The 23,361-nt window shown below is 44.3% G+C and overlaps 1 long non-coding RNA gene across 5 annotated transcripts; it reads left to right on the plus strand.

Moving 5' to 3' along the window:
* Positions 1-8,724: 8,724 nt before the first annotated feature.
* On the plus strand, positions 8,725-22,618 carry LOC310922016. 5 transcript variants are annotated; one of them, XR_014592264.1, is made up of 4 exons: positions 8,725-8,884; positions 14,108-14,313; positions 16,978-17,125; positions 17,531-22,618. It is a non-coding gene; the product is annotated as an uncharacterized lncRNA (long non-coding RNA). The 5 variants fall into 5 exon arrangements; XR_014592265.1 differs by having other exon boundaries at positions 14,108-14,305; XR_014592268.1 differs by lacking the exon at positions 14,108-14,313 and having other exon boundaries at positions 17,531-17,686; positions 18,382-22,618.
* The last annotated feature ends 743 nt before the right edge of the window (positions 22,619-23,361 follow it).

A 23,361-nucleotide genomic window follows, 5' to 3' on the forward strand; every position in this document is an offset into this window, starting at 1 on the left:
TCAGGGTTGGCCAGTGTCTTTTGTCTAAGTTGATGACCTTCGTCCTGTCTTTGCAACTGAGATTAGCAGGCTGAGAGAGAACGGTTACCCTTCTATTGGATTTTACAATTTTACTTTAGCTTTGTTTCATTATACATCGAATTATTATTTTATACACGAATTTTTACCCTATTTTTATCACAGGTGCCTTTTCAGATTCCTTTATATTCTATTGATTCTGCCTGAACAGAAGCCAGCAGAGATTTTTCTTACCCAAATTACATTACCTTTGTTTAGCTTTTTGGTGTTTCAACACTTACTTCATTTCCACGTCAGTTTCTCCCATTAGAGAAAAATGCAACACTTTTCAACATTGTCTTGGTTTAGGGAAAATCCGGGAGAAAACCTTCGAACGGAGTCCCTCCAGAATAGCAAACTCAAGCAGCCCCTCCTCCAACTGGTTTGGGAAAAGATTTCCTTGGAGAAAAGTGGAAAAAACTATTTATTTAACAATCAAAGTATGCACAAGCACAAAAACAATAAATAATATGAAACAGTAAAACCTCTCGCTGTTCAAAGAGATGACAAACCCAGAAAATCCCTGTCCTTAAGTGTAGCTCGGCTAGCTCAGTCTCTTATCAGTCCCTCCAGCACTGGAAAATGCCGTCCTGGGCCCCAGTGGGCCGCAGGTGTGAGCTCCAGGTGTTTTCTGGGTTTTTCAGCCCAGAGCAGGTTTAAACAGTCCCAAGAAAAAGAAAAAAACAGTCCAGGGAAGTTCTCTCCCTCAGCTACCTAAAAACCAACTAAAAGCAAAGGAGATCTCTGTCCCGTTGTCTGCCCGTGCTACAGACAACACAGTCCAGGAGCAGAATGTGGAGGAGTGAGTGCAGTTTCTGAAAATAAACTTGGTGCTTCTTCTTTCTCCCCGCTTCGTTCTCAGAACCAGTCTTAAAGGTACAGAACACAATATCCAACATGAACAGAACAGATGATTGAGGATACAAGCTTCATAAAGTCACCCTAGGACAAACATGACAAAGAGAAAGGCATATATGGGAGACTCAGATTTTAGATACTAAGGTGCAACTCAAATCCAAGACAGCTTCTTTCAGAGTACTTCATGTCTTAATCTCAAAATTTTTCGGTTTTAATGCTATAGCAGTGAGGCTAAACCTGGATTGCATATACATTGATGCCTTTTTCGCTGGTCCTAAATCATGAGTGAGACACAGGGTGATAAAAAAGGGTTTACCTTCATAATGATCCTTAGGTGCACAATTCGCCAGGTGGAATATGCCGAAGATGCACCCACCGCATAATGTGTATACAATTTTTATAGGTTTTTCAATTTAGTATATTTGACAAGAATCACCAATTAGAGTTATAATTTGTGAGGTAATTCCCTCTTGGTTCAAGCCCCTTCTAAATCCTCCTCCCTCAGATGAGAATTAAACTTTGTTTATAAAAATATGTCTAGAAGAGCTGGTTTCAACCTTGGTTGCTAGGAAAAACCAAGATAAGATAGGACCCTCAGACTCCCAACTTAGAAGCTTTTGGAATGTGTTTTGTCTTTCTGCCTGTTGGGTAAGGTAAGGAAAAATACTGAAGCTAAGCTAGCAATATAATAATAGAGCTACAAATATACGTGTAAAGAATACACAGAATATATAAAAGAAGAAAGGCAAAAATTCAATTCAACATAATTTCCCCCCCTTTTTAGAGGCTAACAAGACTCTGCCTTGTCTAGTCTCTACTCCATATTTAACCACAACACTGGTTTATACAACAGGCTGTCACACCGGCTATCATGCAGATGCCAACTATAATTATAGCTACTATGAACACTTCTTTTATTCAGGCCCAATTTGGTAACCATGATGTGAGAGTGTCGAAGATATAGTCAGGGTTCAAGGTGTTATTTCTGAAAGCTACTTCATATAAAATTTGAGTCTGCTTCCCAATTTCAGCCAAATCCTTCCTAATTCTTCCACTCTGGTCCACATAAGAACAAGTGGTGTTAATGATAGCATATACACCTCCTTTTGGGGCCAGTAGGAAATTGAGAGCCATTCTGTTCTGCAAAACCATTGGAGACAGACCATGGACTTGCTCCTGTAAGGTCAAAATTGCATCTGCAGCATGCTGTTCAATATGTTCGATAATGGCTGAGATGTTTACAACTGCCCTTTCCAGCTGGACTTTTCTGAAAGAGGGAATGAGAGCTCTGATTATACTATGGAAAAGTGTGAGACATTCAACAAGGGGATTAATAGATCTTTTCATCCTCCCATTTGGATTTTCAATATGATCAAATATTGTTATGTTTGGAATTACAGCCCCAAGGGCACAGGCCTGATCTTTATCTACGGGCAGGTTTTTCCAGGCACTCGGGTTGGTTTTTTCACCCAAGATTCAAGTTGTTTAAAGTCCTTGGCCCTCTAAAAGCCCCGAGTCGCGTTGGTACAAAGAAGCGGAGTCTTCAAGGCCTTGCTTTCTGGTTTCTCAAGTTGTTTATTATTTGATATCACAAAGTTTTTCTCCGCTCCCAGCCGAGGTCCGGACAGCAGCTGGGACACGAGGCGACTGCCCACCAATGGGATGTCACCTTACATTTATACAGATAATTACGTATAGGATATTTACTATTTCACACCAATGCCTAGTGCTTACACTAAGAGGGTCACTTCTGCTTTGACCCAATCCACTCTAACTATCTTATTTCATCACCACCCCAGAAGATGGAGGACGAGGAAGAAGGGGAGGGACACGAGGTACCACCCAAATTCCACCATCTTGTCCCCCATTTACCTCTATTCTAAGAATCCTAAAACTACTGAATTTTGTATGTTCTACTGTGCTAAACTACTATTTTCACTTCCTGGTGATTTGCAATTCCTCTCCTAATGCTGGAAGTTTCTCCCATGGGCTAAGATCAAACTCAGTGTCTTCCTGGGCTCTGTGCCAAGGTTTCCAAACCCCCTGGACCGGTTCCACACCCCCCTGTCCAAGGCTCAAATTCTCTTTCCCAGGTCTCAGGTCATCCAAGGGGATGTCCTGGACTCCAAGATCTCCCCCTCCTGTTTGCACCAAAAAGATCTCTTTTGCAGCCTTGTGCATGAGTCGCCGTATGCATTGAAAGAAGCATGGCACGACCATGAGAAGAATTACAAATCCCAACAGGATGCAAAAACCTGTTTTTGAAATTTCCTTCCATAAAGGTGAAAGGTCTAAAAAATTGAACATGCCATCCAACCACGACCCTGTTACCTTTCCAATTTTGTTCACACTTTCCCGCAATTGTTTGATGTTCTCATGGATTGATTTAGAATGATCTGACAAGTTCATGCAACACATCCCTTCAAATTCCTCACACCCGTGCCCATGTGACAGCAAAAGATAATCAATTGCTGCCCTGTTTTGGATAGTTGCTCGTCTTACACTATCGGTGTCCATTAACATGTCACTCAGTGTAAGAGAAATGGCTCGGGCATGTTTACTCAGCCAACAAGCCATATGATCCAATTGTGTCAAGGCTACTCCTGATGCTGTCTGCGGTGAAAAAATTGCAGCTGCAATTCTCTGTGCCTTAGACCAAGTATGAACATCATCATCACATTTTGGATCATATTGCTGGATAGATCTTTTCTCTTTGGGATTTCGCTCTCTCAGTAACGTTATGTTGGGTGTTAACAATGAAAGTCTTCCAATGCTGCATGGACCGCCTTTGACATTTGCGGGGATTGCGGGCCAAACTCTGTCCCCACAAATAAAAAAGATTCCTCTTGGCAATTGCACTGGATCATGGTTGGATGGTCTGCTCACCATCTTAGTGTAGTTACACCAAGACGATGCTTTTCTATAAATTATGTGATTTGGAGTGACATCTATTGTTTTGTTTTCCGCCACTCCAGAGTGATCAAATTTCACACAAAATTTCATTCTGACCGATCCAAGAATTTCCAGTTCCTGAGGTTCAAAAGGAGCCACAGGAAGGAACTTTGTCCAAACGTCCCATTTGTCCACTGGATTTGAAATGATCTTTAAGATTGCTGGAGGGACGTTTTTTGGAATCGGCCATTTGCTCACTGGCAACCCTACCAAACATGTTGAAAAAGGCTTCCCTGGTTTTGAGTGTGTCAAACAAATGGTGTCCAGCCCTGATGCATTGGCCAGAGTTTCCCAAACATTTTCCTTTGGTTGAGCCATGGGCCAATCTGCCGCGTTGCTCAAGGCAACCAATGAGAAAATGAGGCAAATGTGTGCTATCAGAGGCCTCCTTCCCCTAGAAACTCCTAAAATGCACCACCACCCAAGTCCCAAGGGAAACCCAAATCCCAAAGTCTCTCTTGCACGTAGAACAAGGGGATGTCCGCTGTCTTGACATCTGCTCATGTCTGCGTGCCTGTCTTGGGGTCCACGTCTGCTTGCGTTTGGACTCGGTAGGGCTTCACGTTCTTTGCAGCCACCCATCTTGGTCCAGCTCCTGTGGAGACACAAGCATAACCCTTGCCCCAAGTTACTAATTTGAATGGTCCTTCAATTTGTCCTGTGTCTGGGTTCCTGACCAAGACTAAAGGATTCTCCTTCAGTTTTGCTTTTGTATTATTTGAAAAGTGTCTGATGATTGGCGGAGTGGGCTCTGTAAAAGAGCCATTTAGAAAATTCAACACATACAAGGCTTTGTTCAAGCGCATGTGTGGTCTTGCATCCACCTCCCCCCTTTTCTGTTTTTCCAAAAGGGCTTTTAGTGTTTGGTGTGTCCTTTCAATGATTGCTTGACCTGTTGGAGAATGTGGGATACCAAAAGTGTGATGGACGCCCCACCTTTTCAGAAACTTGTCAAGCACTTTCCCTGTATAGGTTGGACCATTGTCTGTTTTGATTTCTTGCGGCACACCTAATGATGCAAACACTTGTAAAAAGTGTCGACAAGCGTGTTGTGCCGTCTCGCCTGTGTGCAATGATGCAAAAGTTGCACCTGAAAATGTGTCTACTGAGACATGGATGTTTTTAAGTTTGCCAAAAGATGGGTATTTGGTGACATCTGTCTGCCACAGTTGCAGACTGTGCAATCCTCTTGGATTGACTGCTCCCATGAATGCAGGAGGCTGTACACGCTGACAGTCTGGACAGGTATTGATGATTTCTTTTGCCTGGCTTTTGGAAATGCGAAAGGTTTCCATCAATGCCTGAGCATTCTGATGAAAAAATGCATGACTCAACTTTGCCTGCTCAAAGATGTTTGGCAAAGTGTTTGAAATTGGCATAGCCAATTCATCTGCGTGTGCATTGCCCTCTGCTAAGAATCCTGGAAGGGAAGAGTGTCACCGGAGAATTCCAGGGACTATTGGTTGGTTTGATGTGTCCCTTTTCTAACTGTTCTTTAACTAAAAGCTTAAGTGCACTCAACTTTTTCCGCTCAAGGGGCCACTGATCCACCCAGACAGGATCGTCTGTTTTCCAGGTCAGTTTCAAAGTGGTGAGTGCCACAGTGACCCCCACTAAAAATCCAGTTCCAATCTCGCACCCCATTGTGCCAAAATGTCTCTTCCCCATGCTGTGATGGGTTTTTGTATGATGAATGGACGAATGACTGCCGTCTTTTTTCCTGGTCCTGAGATGAGAATTGCATTTTCACTCTGTGGACAAACAGAACTTCCTCCAATGCCTGAAAGTGAGCTCAAAGGTGCAATCAGGCTCCATTCTCTGGGCCAAAAAATATATGAAATTACCGTGACATCGGCCCCTGTGTCAATCATTCCCTGGAGCGTGATTGTCTTCTGGCCGTAGGTCAAAGAACATGTAATGATGGGTCGATCTCGACCTAGGTGCTTTACCCATGTGGCATGAACCTCCACGTGCTCACTCGAAGGGGAATCCTGTTGACGAAACACTGGCATGACCTGTTCCGTGGTGTGAGATGGCAATGCAATGGCTTTGGCAATGGAAGTGTTCTCAGGAATGACCAACGGTGGTCGAAGAGCCTTGGCTAAGATTGTCAATTCTTCATTGCAGTTTGCCCAAACAAGTGTTGGATAAATGATGAAACCTAAAATACTACTTCTGTCTTTACCTATAATTAAAAAATTCTTGGCTTTTCAATGAAGTTCCAGTGACCCCGGTGGGTATCACTGCATGGCTCTCATTCATGAAACATGTCATTTTGGAAGCTGCCAAGTCACATTGTGCCCCTGGTGGCAGCAAGTCTGGATCGCTGGGGATCCTGTAGATTGTCCTGCTGAGGGTATCACATTGACGTTCCCCGACAACTGTCCTGTTTGTGGAATTTGATTTTGAGTCATCGCCATCACTTGTGTCGTCGCGCGTTGACAATTCGCGCTCTTCTTGGAGTTTCCCGAGAGAGGCAGAGGTCTTCCATCCACATCTGGTTTTGCATGGCAATGGCTTGCTTGATGCTTCCCTCTTCTGCATCTTGGACAAACACCTGATGAACTTGCATTTTTTGCATGTTCTGGACAGTTTCTCTTGAGGTGCCCTTGTTTGCCGCACTTATAGCATTGTGCTCCTGAAAGTTTTGCTGTCATTACTGTTGTGGAATTATTTTGTCGAAGAGCTGCCAAAGCCTCCTTAAGGTTTTCAGTCTGGGCTTTGATGATTTTTTCCATCTGTTCTCCCCAGATGCTTGCTTGAATGGATGCAACATGCTGTGGTGTTCCTACTTTGCTGCATGCTTCCAACATTTCTGCCAAGGACGGCTGGCCTGGCATTGCACTGATGATGCGTTTGCAGTCTGTGCTGGCATTTGCAAAAGCAAGACTTCGAAGCAGATGTGGCTTCGCTCCCTCATCATTGACTTGCCTGTCTATTGCTTGTGTTAGATGATCAATGAATGAGGAGAAAGATTCTGTTGGGCTTTGCTTTACCTCTGTGTAAATGCTTTCTGGAATTCCTGCTGGTGGAATTTGCACTATTGCTTTTCTTGCTGCTTCTTTTATATCTGTCAACACCTCTCGTGGCAAATTCCTTGCTTGACGACCTGGGTCATCATTTGGTGGATCACCTGCCATTTCTGCCACGGTGATGCCTGCATTTGGTCCTCCTTGATATCTTCTCCTGAGCTCTTCAAGGGCTCTTTTCCATTTTGCTTCCCAGATAAGGACTTGCGAATCTGTTAGAATCATTGATGCGATAGATCTGAGATCAAAAGGCGTTAGATCATATATGTTGAATGTTGCCTTCAAAAGCTGCTTGAAGTACGGGGATCCCAATCCATTATCACGGATGGCTTTCACTAATTCCTTGATGACGTCATGATCCAATCGCTCCCATCTCGGATTCTGACCTTGTGCATCGTATGTCACTGGCAATGCTAGACTTCTTGCACCTGTTAAATTGAATTCTTTCAATGCTTTTTTCTTTATCTCAGTCCAATCTGTTGCACTGGGTACCTGTGCATCAGATATCTGTGAATCTTCCAAAAATGGAATTAATTGCTGCGATTTCCATGATGATGCTGCTCCTGTCATTCCGGAGTCTTCTTGTGTTTGGTGTTTGTTCACATCTTCTTGAGATGTGATCCCTTCATCCCTGAGGGATATGTCTCTTCTTGAGATTTCTTTTCCTCCTAATTGAGGAGTAGGAAGCTGGGATTTCTGTGCAGCACGTGATCCCTGTGCAGCACTACCAAAGGAGAGGGTTGATCCATCGGGTAGCCGGAGGATAAATGGAGAATGCGTCTGTGCAGTTGATTGAAGAGGAGCTTGATTGGCTTTTGGTGAAAGGAACACTTGAGGGAATTGAGTGTTTGAATCTGGGTTGAGCTCCAAAGCTGTTTCTTTAAATTGCAGGAGAAATTGCTTCATGAAATCTTTGGATAATAAAATTGAAGGAGCTTGAGATGAAGAATCTGCAGTTGCTGTTGTTGATATGAAAGGAATGCCTTGCGAAGCAGTGATATGAATCATGCTTTCATCCGTGCTGACTGCTTGTTGTTGTAGTTGAATTGCTTCGTGATCCTCTAAAGTTGACACAGGCTATGTTTGTTCCTGTTGAAATTGCTGCTTTGGAGAATAAATCTGTTTTTTGTATGTAATTGGGAAAAAATGATGTAATGTGGGTGTTCCGCCACTAGCTGGCGCTGTTGCTGGACTGGCTGAGTATGGAAGTTGCCGTGTTTGCTGTAATTGTACAGTCCCGCCACTAGGTGGCGCTGTCATCGAGACAGCTGGACCCTGTCCGGCACTAGGTATTTTTTCTGGGATCTGTTCCATCAGCTCCGACAAAAGACGCTGTGCTTGTAACAAATTCTCCGTTTCTGGATCTCTGGAAATTGTTGTAATATTTTTTGGACGTGCGCCCATGCATATGAACGAGCTAGCTGATTCTGAATCACTGAGCGCCTGCTGTGCTGGTATCAAGGCGCCGCTCGTGGGCGGGGTCATGGTCTGCGGCTGCCGTGAGGAGGCGGCTCCCTGGAGAAATTCTCCACCCTGGCCACTCTCCATCCCCGCCTGCGCCACCCCCGCCTGCTCCGATCCTGCTTGCGCTGTCCCGGCACCCCCCTGGGAGGCGTTCCCTCTCGGCCCGCCCCCAGAGACCGCCCTGTCCCGCTCGCCATCGGGGTTTACCCCGCCCCGAGCGAGACTGCGGCTTGGAATCCACCCCACTCCCACCGCGCCTGCGCCAAAATCCGCCGCAAGCGCTTCTGGGGTTTGCAGTGCATGGCTCTGCGCCTGCGCCTGCACCGCCCTTTCTGGCTCTTTGCCCACGCTTTGCGATGCGGACGCAACTTGGTCCACATTGCTCCCCGTAGCTTGCGTCATCAACCTGCGCTCAGCTATCGGCATGGACTTTCCCCCCGCTGCTGTCCCGGTCCCGCGGTTTGCAAAATCCCGACGATCGCCCGCGAGTTGTTTTTCCCCGCGATCCGCGCCCCCTTGACACGGTATGTTTTCCCACTGCCCCCCGTTATGTTCCCTGTCACCGCCGTATGATTGTTCCCGGCGCGACTGACTCTGATCGCTTTCGCGCGCATGCGCTGCAGTCTTATCTCCCGCGGCTGACGCGATTTGGGGTTGTTTTCCCTGCTGTTCTGGTGTTTGGCGCCCTCCCCCTCCCCCCTGCTGTGTCTGTCCTTGCTCTGCTGGAGGGAGAGGCGGCGAAGCGATTTCGCGTGATATCTGCGGGGGGGTAAACGGGCTTCTAGATGGAATATGTTCTAAATCTCCCTGTTTCCCCCCCTGGGGCAATTGTCCCATGTCCAGGGGACATGTCTCAGAAGAACGCATATCTCTATCTTGATCGCTGGGATAAAGTACAAGTTTTTGCCTTCCCGGGACTGGCTTTGGGGAATCAGGTTTTGTGGTTTGAGGCACCGAGACAAGCTGCTGTGCATCATGTGCCTCACCTCGGGGAAGCTGCTGGCTTTCCCCTGATGTTGCCTGGGTGAGCTGATGGCTCTCCCCTCCCACATCCCCACTAGGAGATTCGGGACCCGCCTGCTGCTGGGAGGCAAAACAAGTCGCTGTTGGCTGCTGCTCAGCGGAAGAAACCTTGCTTTGTCCCTCTTGCGCAGTCCTCTGCTGTTGTAAAGAAGGAGGAACTGCTTTTCTGTTACGTGAAATGGACTCTAGCATGGTTCTCGCTGCGGGCAAAAGCTTCGCAGCTGCTTTGTCTTTCTTAGTTGCTCTGTTGTAAAGTTCCCTGTTTGCCTCTTGCCAAAATGCCGGCTCAAATACAACGTGGGTCTCACAATGTGGAAAATTACACCGAGCCCACAAAAGAAAAGCTTGAAGCTCCTTCTCAGAAAGGCCTGCAGGATGTGCAGACACAACTACCCTTAATTTTGCTAGGATCCTAAGCTGTTCCTGGGAGATTCCCACCCCCATGTGTTCTAAATTCGACCGGTCTTACCAAAGCCGAAAAACAGGGTGCAGGTGTTCTCAAATTCGTCTCGGGGGTGTCCTGATCACCGACCAGCAGATCTCAGGGTGACGACTTCAGGGCCCTTGAAGTTCGTCTGTCCAAGGCGAACTTGAAGTCAGCTGCTTTGGCCAAAAATCTTGCCCTGTCTTCTCTGGCTGTTTTCCTGGCTTCAGAGGGCTTGGTGTGTCCACTGGAAAGTACCCAGGGACCCCAATTCTCGTCCAGGCACCCAGGGACGCCAATTCTCGGGTTGGTTTTTTCACCCGAGATTCAAGTTGTTTAAAGTCCTTGGCCCTCTAAAAGCCCCGAGTCACGTTGGTACAAAGAAGCGGAGTCTTCAAGGCCTTGCTTTCTGGTTTCTCAAGTTGTTTATTATTTGATATCACAAAGTTTTTCTCCACTCCCAGCCGAGGTCCGGACAGCGGCTGGGACACGAGGCGACTGCCCACCAATGGGATGTCACCTTACATTTATACAGATAGTTACGTATAGGATATTTACTATTTCACACCAATGCCTAGTGCTTACACTAAGAGGGTCGCTTCTGCTTTGACCCAATCCACTCTAACTATCTTATTTCATCACCACCCCAGAAGATGGAGGACGAGGAAGAAGGGGAGGGACACGAGGTACCACCCAAATTCCACCATCTTGTCCCCCATTTACCTCTATTCTAAGAATCCTAAAACTACTGAATTTTGTATGTTCTACTGTGCTAAACTACTATTTTCACTTCCTGGTGATTTGCAATTCCTCTCCTAATGCTGGAAGTTTCTCCCATGGGCTAAGATCAAACTCAGTGTCTTCCTGGGCTCTGTGCCAAGGCCTCCAACCCCCCTGGACCGGTTCCACACCCCCCTGTCCAGGGCTCAAATTCTCTTTCCCAGGTCTCAGGTCATCCAAGGGGATGTCCTGGACTCCAACACAGGCCTTATTGTCACATATCCAATAATACCCTGTCCCATATGGTAGACCTAATCTCCATTATGTCAATTGCATCTTTCTCACAGTTCTTGGGCTTATTCTTTCCATGAATTGGGTCATATGGCAATTTGAAGGAAGAATGGCCTTTCCTATGCCATATACAATTCTGCAGGGAACTGTATCATTCCCATGACCTATTAGGCTGCTCAGGGGTATAGGAGGCAGAAGGGTCTTACTGATTTGTTCCCACCTTTTGGTACACTTCACTTTCATTAAAACACCAGCCAGTGGCCAGTTACTGCTCCCATCTATAGGTGGCAATTGAGTACAAATCCAGCAACTGTTCTTATTAAGAGCTTTGGATACATTTTGTGTAGGCATGCACTCCACACCCCCAACAAGTGTTTCCATATAGGGACAAGTTTAAGACTCACCCCTTGCATTTCTTATAAGGTAAAGAACCCAGAAACATCTTTGCTATCCTGACAATAATTGGTTCAGTGCCAAGAGAGAAGCACTTGTTGGACCTCGTCACTGTTTGTCAAAGCCTGTACCTCTTTCTATTGGCAGTTTGCCAATAGAACCATCCTCGATTGTTAAGTAGATAAGAGAGAGAACAAAGGTGCTCCACGCATTTTCAGGGTGTTGTAGCAAGTGTATGGGACCTGTCCCTATACTGTGCTCAGTTTTGCTCTTTGTGTTTGTATCAGTTTCTTTCTTTTATTAAACCTTTTTGCTTTTTCAAGACATATCCAATCACGCCATCTCCCTAATTGATTTAAGCCATTTCTCTGCAAGAGATGGACCCTCAGAAACATTTGGAATCCCAATAAGTTTGGATGAAGGTCCCATGCAAATTGTGGGGCCAACCCTGAGTCATGATTACCAATTGTGCAGATAACTGACATGAAAAGAACAGTTTAAACAACATCATCCTGATTTGCATCAGTCTGTTTTCCCTATGGTTTCAGGAGCAGAAGCCTTCTTAACTCTGGAATAGTGGATCCACAGTCACTTGCCAGCAAATGAGACTTCAGTAAGGGTAGTCAGCAAAACTTGGAATGGTCCCTTCCACTTAGCTTGCAAGGGGTCACTGTTCCACCATTTAACATAGACCTGGTCTCAAGGCTGGAATGGATGAGCAGGTACGGCCAGTCCTATCAGCCTGGATAACATGATGAATCTCCAGAGCTTCTGCAAAGTGGAACTTAAAGCCACTAAGTACTTCTGTAAATCATTTGTACCCTTCATGTGAATTTCTCCCAGGATATGTGGAAACCGATATGGCCTGCTATATAATATTTCATAGGGACTTAAGTTGTCTCTCCGCCTTGGATGTATGCGGATTCTCAGTAAGGCTATAGGCAAGGCCTGAACACATCATGGATGTTTCTTGACAGATCTTCCTAATCTAGGTTTTAAGGGTTTCATTCATACATTCAGCTTTGCCACGTGCTTGGAGCCTGTATGGTATGTGCAGGTCCCAAGTAGTTCCCAGAATCCTGCTAAATTACCCAACAACTGTTGCAACAAAATGTGGTCCCCTGTCTGATAATATCCACAAAGAAACCCCAAACCTTGGAGTTATATGATTGAGCAAAACTTTCACTACCTCCTTTACCATGTTGGTGTGACAGGGGTAAGCCTCAGGCCATCCACTGAAGGTGTCAACCAATACCAATGCACACCTGTATTCCTCTTTATGTAGCATCTCAGCAAAATCTATTTGCCAATAATGTCCGAGGAGATCTCCTGTTTTTGTTATCCCTAACACAACTCTTGCTCATGTCAGCGTTGTTTCTACAACAGATTTCACACTTGCTTGTTATAGATTGTACAGTATCAGTCATTCCCCTTCCTATTACTACCTTCCTCAGATGTTTTAAAAGGTTTTCTGTTCCCCAGTGGGTACTTTCATGCTCTCACTGTGCTATTTCTTGAAGGAGCAGGGGTGGAACCACAACCTGTCCCCTTGGGGTGACAGCCCACTCACTTTCTTTAACCTCAGCCTTAAGAACCTTAATTAACTTTTGGTCTCAATGATTGTATTTTGGGGTAAACTCGGACAAATCTGTTTCTTTCTGTGGTACCAATGCAAGAATGCCTATTCCTGCAACCCCTTTTGCTGTTCTGTCAGCAAAGCGATTTCCCAGGTCAGGAGTTGTTTTCCCCTTTTGATGACTTCTGCCATGCATAATAGCTACTTCTGTATAGATGGGCTGGATAGATGGGCCAAGTCCAACAACATGAAGTTTAACAAGGCCAAGTGCCAAGTTCTGCACTTTGGCAACAATAACCCCCTGCAGCACTGCAGGATGGAGACAGAGTAGCTGGACAGTGGCCAGGCAGAAAGGGACCTGGGGGTACTGGTCAACAGCTGACTGAACATGAGCCAGCAGTGTGCCCAGGGAGCCAAGAGGGACAATGGCATCCTGGCCTGTATCAGGAATGGTGTGGCCAGCAGGACCAGGGAAGTAATTCTTTCTCTGTACTTGGCACTGGTGAAGCTGCTCCTCAAGTACTGTGTCCAGTTCTGGGCCCCTCAATTTAGGAAGGACATTGAGATGCTTGAACACATCCAGAGGAGGGCAACAAGGCTGGTGAAGGGCCTGGAACACAAGCCCTATGAAGAACAGCTGAGGGAACTGGGGTTGTTTAGCCTGGAAAAAAAGGAGACTCGGGAGACTTTATCACTCTCTACAACTTCCTGAAAGGTGGTTGTAGCCAGATGGGAGTCAGTCTCTTCTCCCAGGCAACCACTGACAGAATTAGAGGACACAGTCTTAAGCTGTGCTAGGGGAAGCTTAGGTTAGACATAAGGAAAAAATTCTTCACCAAAAGAGTGATTGGGCACTGGAATCATCTGCCCAGGGAGGTAGTGGAGTCACTGTCACTGGATGTGTTTAAAAAAGACTGGACATAGCACTCAGTGCCATGGTTTTGATTTTTCAAATCCTGTACTGCATTAGTGCATAACTCTAAACTCCATATAGAGTGTTAGTTAACTGTCTTCACATTTTGGTCAGACAAAACAATCCCTCTAGGCCTGAGATCCAAGGACACCCTACTGCCTCAGGCCCCGAAAAGTATGAACAAAAATGAATTGGAGGGAGCAAACTGGAGGCATATGACTTCATTACCTGAAGCTGTAATTGGAGGATTAACCTCTGATATGTAAATGGACCAAACTTATATCTGTCAAAACTCGTGACTGTTGTCTATCTTGGGTGTAGCCCCTCTTGGAAGCTTTGACTGCCCAAGGTGTATCTATTGAAAGCCTTTAACAAACACCTACTCTTATTCTCTTAATCTTGTCTAGCCTCTGTTCTAGGTAGCCACTCAAAGGCATCAGTTTTTGGCACCCCAGATGGGACAAGAGAGGCTTCTGGAAAACACTTGGACCAGAGAAATATCCAGTCGTGTCCATCCCCCTCCTCCCACCGGCACTTGGGGAGGCCGTAGCTGAGGTTCAGGCTGTCTTGGAGCCCAAGAATCCTCAGATACAACACAGAGACATGTCAGTAGGTGAATGAAGGTGGTATCTTGTTTTAGCACGTGGGTTGGGTGTTAAGAGATCTCTTATAGTTTTGTGTCACTGTGGAGTTGGAGACAGGGATGTGACATATACACACTGAGGATCATATGGCAACAGCCTTGTTTATTGTCCAACAGCCTTTTTATAGGGTTTTCAAATTTTCTGCACTTACAGACATGAATGGGCAAGGGTCTTAACCCCACCTGGTTCACTGGCCAATGATATGGGTATATCCATGCTTCACAGGGGTGGTTGAGGTCCTCTGACTGAGTTTGAATCTGACCTATCCCTGCTTTGTCTACTTCAAGCTAGGCTGTTTGAGCTGGTATCTGTTAAGCCAAATGATCTATACAGATATAGTCCAGCTATATCTGTTATAGTTTTGTTTGGTGTGTCTGGGAATTGAGAGGGTCCAAGGGGGTTCTAGTTAATTTGTTGTTTCCTCCCTATGAGTTCTATGGCTCAAAATGGTGCCGACCTCATGGGCGGATCCTCCATTTTGAATGATTTGGTGCTAAATTTTTCTGCCTCAGTCACACAAAATGGTGCCTGGGATCCTCTTCTTTCCTTCCCATCTCCTACCTCTGCGTTGGGCTCTGCCCCTGCATTGGGTACCGCCCTTGCGCCGGGACCCTCCCCCTCCACTGGGAAGCCCCTCCCTTGTGCAGTCCCCGCCTCCCCTGATCTGGCCACTCCCACTTCCCACACTTCCAGCCTGGGAACCAGGAGTGAAGCTGACCGGAAGGCAGCCATCTTGGTTACCAAGGGCCCCGAGCACCAGGCCCTGCCAGCCAGGCTGAGCTCTTGTGCCCATGCCAGCAGATCTCTCTCCTCTCCAGAAGAGGGTAGTGATTCCTCAGATTCGGATAGTGATTCTGGAGATCACTGGACAGAGGTACGAAAGCAAGCTGCTCAGGAGAGTAACAGGGATACAACTGGGAAGCTGCAAGTCCTAGCAGCCCCAGTTATATTTAAAAGAGGAAGGAACCCGAAGTGGGAGTCCATTCCATATGAGGAACTTGAAGAATTATGCAAGGCATGTAAAGATTATGGGAGGAGATCACCCTATTTTAAAAACCTTTTGCAAGTGACTTTCTCAGCCCATGTCCTTGTGCCCCATGACCTTCAGCATGTTATGCCCCTCCTCCCCTCACCCATGGAGCTTCTCCTGCGGGAATCAATTTGGAAAAAATTGGATAGCAAAAGGGGTGGAAAGAGCCATTCCCAAAACTATAAACTGGTCAGCCTTGTATGCAATTAAACAGGGTCCCTCCGACTCTCCATCTGAATTTCTGGACTGTTTAAGAGATGCAATGCATTGTCACACATCACTGGATCTTGGGTCTGAGGTAGGAATTCGACAATTAGTCAATTTATTTTTGGGGCAGTCAACGGGAGACATTAGATGTAAACTTCAGAAGCTTCGAGGGATGATGGGAGAAACCTAGAAGCCCTGACATGATGAGACATGTAGAGTTTTTAGCAATCGAGAAGAGGGGTACAAGCAAGGAATGAGAAAACTGGTGGCGGTTGTAAGCGAAGAAGGGAGAGGTAGATGCAGACAAGGGCCACCCTGACAGGGCCCACCCTGGTTGGGTAGACATCAGTGTGCAATTTGCAAAAAAATCAGTCACTGGAAAAATCAGTGCCCAGAATGAAGGCAAAATGACCGTCAGGACAGACAGAACAGAGGGAACCAGAGGAGAGAAGAGGTGATCGCACAGGTGAAAGAAGACTGAGGAGGACCACGGGATTCTTCCCCAGCGGATACACTGGTTATAACAATGAAGCTGGGGAAAGAAGGGAAAGAGGTGGAATTTTTGGTTGATACGGGAGTGATGTATTCAGTTTTAAACAAAGCCTTAGTGCCTGTGGGGAAGGATTACATTGTCGTCCACGGGGCAACTGGCCAGCCCAAAAAGGCATATTTTTTTAAACCATTGGAGTACAAGCTTGGGAAGCAGTGGGGCATTCATAAATTTCTATATATGCCCAAATCTCCTCAGACACTTTTGGGTAGAGATTTATTAGAAGAATTAGAAGCAACCATTACTTTTTAAAATGGGGAAATTACTCTGAAGGTAAATGATCAGCAGTATGTGGAAGTGCTGAGTTTAATGTTAACAGCTATTAAAACTAAAGAAGAAATCAGTGAAGAAATAATTAACCAAGTTTTTCCTGGAGTGTGGGCCTCCAATGTACCAGGGAGGGCAAAAAATGCACCTCCTATAGTAATTAAACTTAAGGAAGGGAAACAACCAGTTAGAATTAAACAGTATCCCTTGAAAAAGGAAGACAGGGAAGGAATTAGCCCAATAATTGAAAACTTTCTGCAATTAGGGTTGTTGAAGGAGCGTCAATCTGACTTTAACACCTGCATTTTGCCTGTTCAAAAACCTGATGGGTCATATAGGGTAGTGCAGGATTTACGAGCTGTCAACAAAATAACTGAGGATCTCTCTCCCATGGTAGCAAATCCATATACTTTGTTAACATTCCTAACACCAGAGATAACTTGGTTTACCATTTTAGATTTGAAAGATGCCTTCTTTTGCCTCCCTCTCCACAAAGCCAGCCAGAAAAATTTTGCATTTGAATGGGAAAACCCTAAAAGTGGGTGCAAAACTCAGCTCACATGGACAATTTTGCCTCAGGGGTTCAAGAACTCACCCACTTTGTTTGGAGAACAACTTGCAAAGGATTTAGAAGCTTGGGAAGCTCCACTAGAAGAAGGAAGGCTGTTGCAGTATGTAGACGACCTCCTCATAGCCACCCAGACAAGAGACATGTGTGGCATGGACAGTAAGTCTTTTAAACTTTCTAGGACTCCAAGGGTATAGGGTATCAAAGAAAAAGGCTCAGGTGGTAAAGCAGAAGGTGATCTACCTGGGTTATGAGGTCAGTGCTGGACAACGGACTCTAGGGCAAGATTGTAAAGAAACAATATGTCAAACCTCGAAACCCCAGACAATAAAAGAACTGCAAACCTTTTTGGGCATGACTGGATGGTGTAGATTATGGATATACAACTATGGATTACTTGTGAAACCTCTGTATGTGCTCATTACAAATGGAGACAGAGACCTCCAGTGGACAAAGGAGGCCACACAAGCCTTTCAGCAGCTAAAGAAAGCTCTCATGTCAGTTCCAGCTCTAGGACTTCCAGACGTGAATAAACCATTTTTTCTGTTTTTCCATGAGAAACAGGGGATTGCCTTGGGAATATTAGCACAAGACCTGGTCCTGTTAGCATAGGAAAGAACACACAATCACGGACTGATTGGATGCGGTGCTTTATTGAGAGCTCTGGAAGCCGGGAGTCCCTACGACCCAGATCTTGGCTTAGTCCGACGTTCAAAATGGGTACAGTTTTATACCTTTCTTGTTACATAAGGATTCATGTTAATCATTAAACTCCATTGTTCCATTGATTCTACCCAAGTAACAATGGTCTTCGTGATTCTTGCTTAAGATTCTGGTTTGAGAAAATAATCATATTTAGTTACCAAACTAATATTACAATCAACAATAATATCATTTATTGTACTGATGATTGTACAGGTACAGATCCTCCTAACCTAACTTTATTCTCAAGGCCTATGTGCTCTATCAAGAATCACCAGTGTCCTCCCCTTCTCCTCCACTACCTAAGCAAAGTTATACTTGATTTGGTTAAAACAATACCATGGAATAACATCCTGGTTGCAGTGAAGCCAATGTCCCATTCTCTGGGCCCTGCTACCTCAGAAATCATTTTAACTCTATACTATCAGGACCATATCAAAGGGCAGTTGTTTACTTTTCCAAGCAACTAGATGCAGCGGCCAAGGGATGGCCGGGGTGCCTCAGAGCTGTTGCAGCAGCTGTGCTAAATATCGAAGAGGCACACAAATTCACCCTGGGCCAGAAAATGACTGTGCTAGTGTCTCACACAGTATCCACAGTGCTGGAAGTGAAAGGTGGGCACTGGCTTTCCCCACAACGGTTCCTGAAATACCAAGCCATTATGGTAGAACAAGATGATGTAGAAATAGTGGTAACTAACATTGTCAACCCAGCTTCTTTTCTCAGCGGAAACCAAGGGGAGCCAGTATACCACGACTGCCTAGAGACTATCAAAGCAACCACTCCAGCCTGTGGAGTAGAATGGCTGGAACTCAAAGTAGAGGGTTGGATGGGTCAGTGAATGACATACGGCCTGGAGATTATGTATATGTTAAGTCTCTTGCAGAAAAGACTCTGGAACTACAGTGGGAAGGAGCATTCCAGGTGCTTCTTACCACATTCACTGCAATTAAGATCAAGGAACAAAGTGCGTGGATCCATCACACTCGAGTAAAGAAGGCTCCAGAGACTCCCTGGAAAGTAACACAGGGTGATGATAAACTGAAACGAAAACCTATTTGAGCAAAATGAATGCATTGCGGTTGGGAATATTTAGTAATTCAGCTTGCAGAAATTTAATCAAGAAAATTGTTTTGCTTATAATCATAATTATAATCCAAGAATTGGAAAGTACCTCTAGCCAGAATAATGCTGAGTGGCCTTGGTCCCAAGCTTTTACTTGGTATACTGGATCCATGGGAGAGTATTCTGATATAAAAGATCTAAACCTATCAACTGTGGTAATGCATGAAAACCAAGTATATGAAAGGCAAGAATGGCAAAAACAGAGGTTATGATCACTTCAAGGGACTATAGGAGAGGCAATTAGAATAGGATGCCTGTTTGTAATTATAATTGTAGTCCAAGAATTGGAAAGTATCTCTAGCCAAAACAACATTAAGTGGTCTTGGTCTCAGGCTTTTATGAACTACTCAACCCAATTGTTGGTAAAAGGGGCTAAATCATGGGTGGCGTGGGAAAAAGATGAAAAGTTAGCAGTTGTTATGCAGAATAACCGGGTATGCGAGAGGAAAGAATGATGAGAACAGGAACAAAGGGAGTGGTTCATTCAGGGAGTAGTTTGTTCCTGGACTGACCATATGGGACCCAGGGATGAGAGAGCTCTTTGGATTTTCTTTAGAATAGATGCCATACTCACCACTACAATTGACCCTGTCATTCAAGATTCAAGCCACACCCAAATTACACCACTTAGACTTGAACCCAAAATTTATAACATTGGCCCATACGTAATAAGAAATACAGGCCAACAAGAACTGTTGTTTAACCCAGAGTGATCTCTCAAGCATGTTGAATTACTAATGCAAACTAACATCTTAAGTTCAGTCAGCCTGCTCTTCTTTCCTAAAGACATCCTTTGAGGGCTGGACAACATGGTTGCAAAAGCAAGCACAATTTAGGGATAGAATGTGAAGATAATTTAACTGGAATATTAGGAACAGGGCTGGGGGTTTATATTGAATTGATTCAGAAATATTAATGAATAAGCTGGCCACCACAACAAGTGATTTAACAAAACTAAAACAACTCCTACAGTCATCTTTATTGGCATTGGGAATCAGTCAGTGGCAAGTTTCAAAAGTGTTGCCAAGATGGGAAAAGGTGGAGAACCAAGACCATGGGTTAATAATAGATGCACTTGCTATGGCTCAAAATAATGTCTTTAGCTTTCAGTTGTATACAAGCACAGTTATGGCTGCAGTCAACAGCTGCCTTGACTATCAGGGAAGGAAGTGAAGGCACTTTTTCAGTTGAAATCCGAAAAGCTGTTTGGGACAATGCTACAGATTTTGAAAGAAAATTTCAGCCTTGGCGGGCCCTGGTAAATTTCACCCATGATCCTACTACTAATATGGCTACTGGCTTTGTACTTACTATACATAATGCCACAGTTTATGTTATACACCCCATCACTGCACTAGGATTAAACCATGAGGGGACAGTACTTTATCTCTCAGAACACAGAGTATGGGCCCAGAGGATAAATGAGAAATGGCAAACTGTAAATTTAGAATCTTGTATTACCCAGGAGCAACAGGGGTTTATCTGTGAGAGTAATACAATTGATGCTCAAGACATATGTCTTGACACTGAGCAAGGCGTTTGCCATTGAAATTCATCCAGATACTACTCAAGACTGTGCTTGCATATATTGGTCAAGTCTGCATATGTTTAAGAACTAGTTGTGCTTTTATAGAAATAGATAATAACAATGTGGCTTTGTGTTGTAAGAAAAGGGGTTTCAATTTACCTCTAGACATTTTAGGAAATTTACCTAGAATTTTCCATACCCTCCTGACAGTAATTGGCTCAGTGCCAGCACAGGAGCATTGATTGGGCTCGGAGAGTGTAATTCAAAGCCTGTTGCTAATTTCATTGGGCCAAGAGCCAAATAGCCCACCTGAACCATTAAGTAGAAAAGAGAGAGAAAAAAGAAGCTCCATGCTTTTCGAGGTGTTGTAGCAAGTAGGAGACTTGTCTCTATACTGTGTTCTGGTTTGCTTTTGTGTTTGTATTATTTTCTTTCTTTATTAAAACCTTTTTGCTTTTTCAAGACACGCTCGATCATGCCGTCTCGCTAATTGATTTTAGCCACTTCTCTGCAAGGGCTGGACCCTCAGAGGTATTGGGAATTCCCATAGCTGTGTCTGTTAAGAATTATTTTAATTTTTGCATTTGTAATTTTGTTAAGATTGTTTGGTGTGACTTTTGTTATAAATGAGACAGCCGGATTTGAAAAATAAAAAAAAAATATTTTTACGTAACAGCTAACTCAGAAAGCCATGATAAAAGGACAGTCCCGATTCCGGGATTGACACTGGGTGAATGCTTGGACAGGCCTCTATTGCACCAGTCCCCCCTCGTTCACAAATCCTGCCACCAAAGGTCCAGATTTATGCAGTTTATTCTCCCCGAGGCAGGGTTTCTATGTCCACCTTTGCTCAGATTGCATATTCATGCGTCTTCTTTTGAGACTCCTGTTCTCCTGAACACGTTTCTGGGCAGAGTAGAGAAGTTGATGAGATTTCTGAGAAAGCGATATTGGTCCGATGGATCTTGATGAGCAGGTGCATCTAGTCGTTAAGGCATATCTGATTTTAATCATCTAGGCGTAACCTAGATTAATCACCGTTGATGGCCCATCTCCATGGCTGCGACTCCTTTTCTGTTGCTGATTTCTTGGTTCCTCCTTGGAGCCGCCCCTCCCCTCACAGATGTAAATCAGCTTTCCCGGCATTGTCTTGTGCTTTCTTATTTTTATATTACTTTATTCCTAGCACGAATTATTTTATACAGACATTCCCCATAACACTTTTCATATCAAGCACCAGTTGTATCCCACCAGCTAATAAGGTCAAATTACACAATGTATTGCAAGTTATTACCTACACATATTGGAATGAATCCTACACTAGTGAAGCAATTAATAAAACACCAAGATCTATTTAAAATTTTGAGAGGAGTCCAGGATAATGGAGAGAAAACTTTACTGTCCATCATGACACAAAAGAAATAAGCAGAGTTTTGCAGACTAAAACAAGATACAAGTCATCACTGGTGGGATACACTCTGGATGGTCACCAACTGCAACTGGGATATTGAATACATTGTGTCACCCCATTATTGTTTTATTGGTATTGAGTAGTGTAATTTTAATATTATCTTTTGCAGTACTTGTTTGGAACTGGAGAATGTTGAAACAAGTGACAACATTAACCTCCTTGTCAAAAGTATATGGAAAGGTGTTAAGAGATATATAACATAGAAATTGGGAAGAAGAGTTTATGTATTAAGTAAAAGAATTTACTAATTTTTGTAGAAAAAGAAGGTATTGATATAAGGGAATTTAAGGATTAATTAACGATTTAAGAACTATTTAAGGATTTAATAATTAATAAGGATTGATTAAAGGTAGCTGAAATGGACATTGAATGTGCTCGTAAAGACAGGCTGCTATGCTCACAAAACCAGGCTGAGGAATGCAAAGCTATATGATTAGGAAAGAATGCAAGGACTTCTATGGTAAGGGAGGTTCCTCAGACCCTAAACTGGCTGAAGCCAGACCAGTGGTTTGGACTGTAACCAAGGGACCAGGGAGCATGCGCGAGCAGACAAGGTAAAAAGTTCAGCCCAAGGATGACTTGCCTTACTTCATCATGATGACCACCATGCGACCACCAGAGAGCACTGCACAAGCTCAGAAGGACTTTTAATCTCATTTTAATATGAAGCAAGGCTAGGCAGGGCTAGGTAATGAATATGCATAGGCATATTGCGAAACTTAAAGCATATGTACGATTTTAGAGAATAAATAGAGGAAGAAAATCACTGGCAGCGTGCATGCTTTTCGGAGGAGCGATCCCTCAATGCACCTCAGCACTGAATAAACATACCTCCTTTACAACTTTGAAAAGTTGTGGAGTCCTTCTGCCAATCAAAGGGACATTTTAATCATAGGGGACTCTATTGAATGATTGGATAATTTACAGGTACTTCCAGTAGTCCAAACTGTGGGACCAAGGGATGAGATTACTGTGACTGTCATATGTGTGGCTCCACCTTTAAAACACTCCTTCTCCCCCCCAAGTATTCACTTTTCATGAACAACATAAAGAGACAGGACTCTTAGTCAGTTACCACCCATAAAATACTTTTTTATCAGTTCATTTGGAGAGAGAAGTTTTTTTAGTCTGCCCTGCCATGAAATTTCCCCACTGACAACATAGAACAGTTCTTTTGTGGGTTTTAACTCTCACAAAAACAGCTGCCCAGGAACCTGCTTTTGTGAAGTCCTCCCATGGGCAGTTTTCCTGAACTGCATATGGGTTATGGACACAACTGGGGTGTCGTTTAAAAATGGACAGTTCAAACGCAAAGGATTTTCTTCATCTCATGGAACAGAGACCTTTTTTCTCTTCTTCCCTGGGGCAGAGGGCTTCTTATCTCATCTCTCTCTCTCTGTTCAAACTTCTCATGGGATCACAGCTTCTCATAAGATCAATATTCACTTAGTCCATCACAAATACCTTTGCTTCAATCCATCTCCCCAATCCATATTGCCCGCAGTTTAAAGGAATATTTTAGCATATTACGGTTCACTACCATGGCTCATAAAAGACTTTCAGCTTAAA

This window comes from Zosterops lateralis (genome assembly GCF_965231275.1).
Source record: "Zosterops lateralis genome assembly, chromosome: W".
Classification (NCBI taxonomy): Eukaryota; Metazoa; Chordata; class Aves; order Passeriformes; family Zosteropidae; genus Zosterops; species Zosterops lateralis.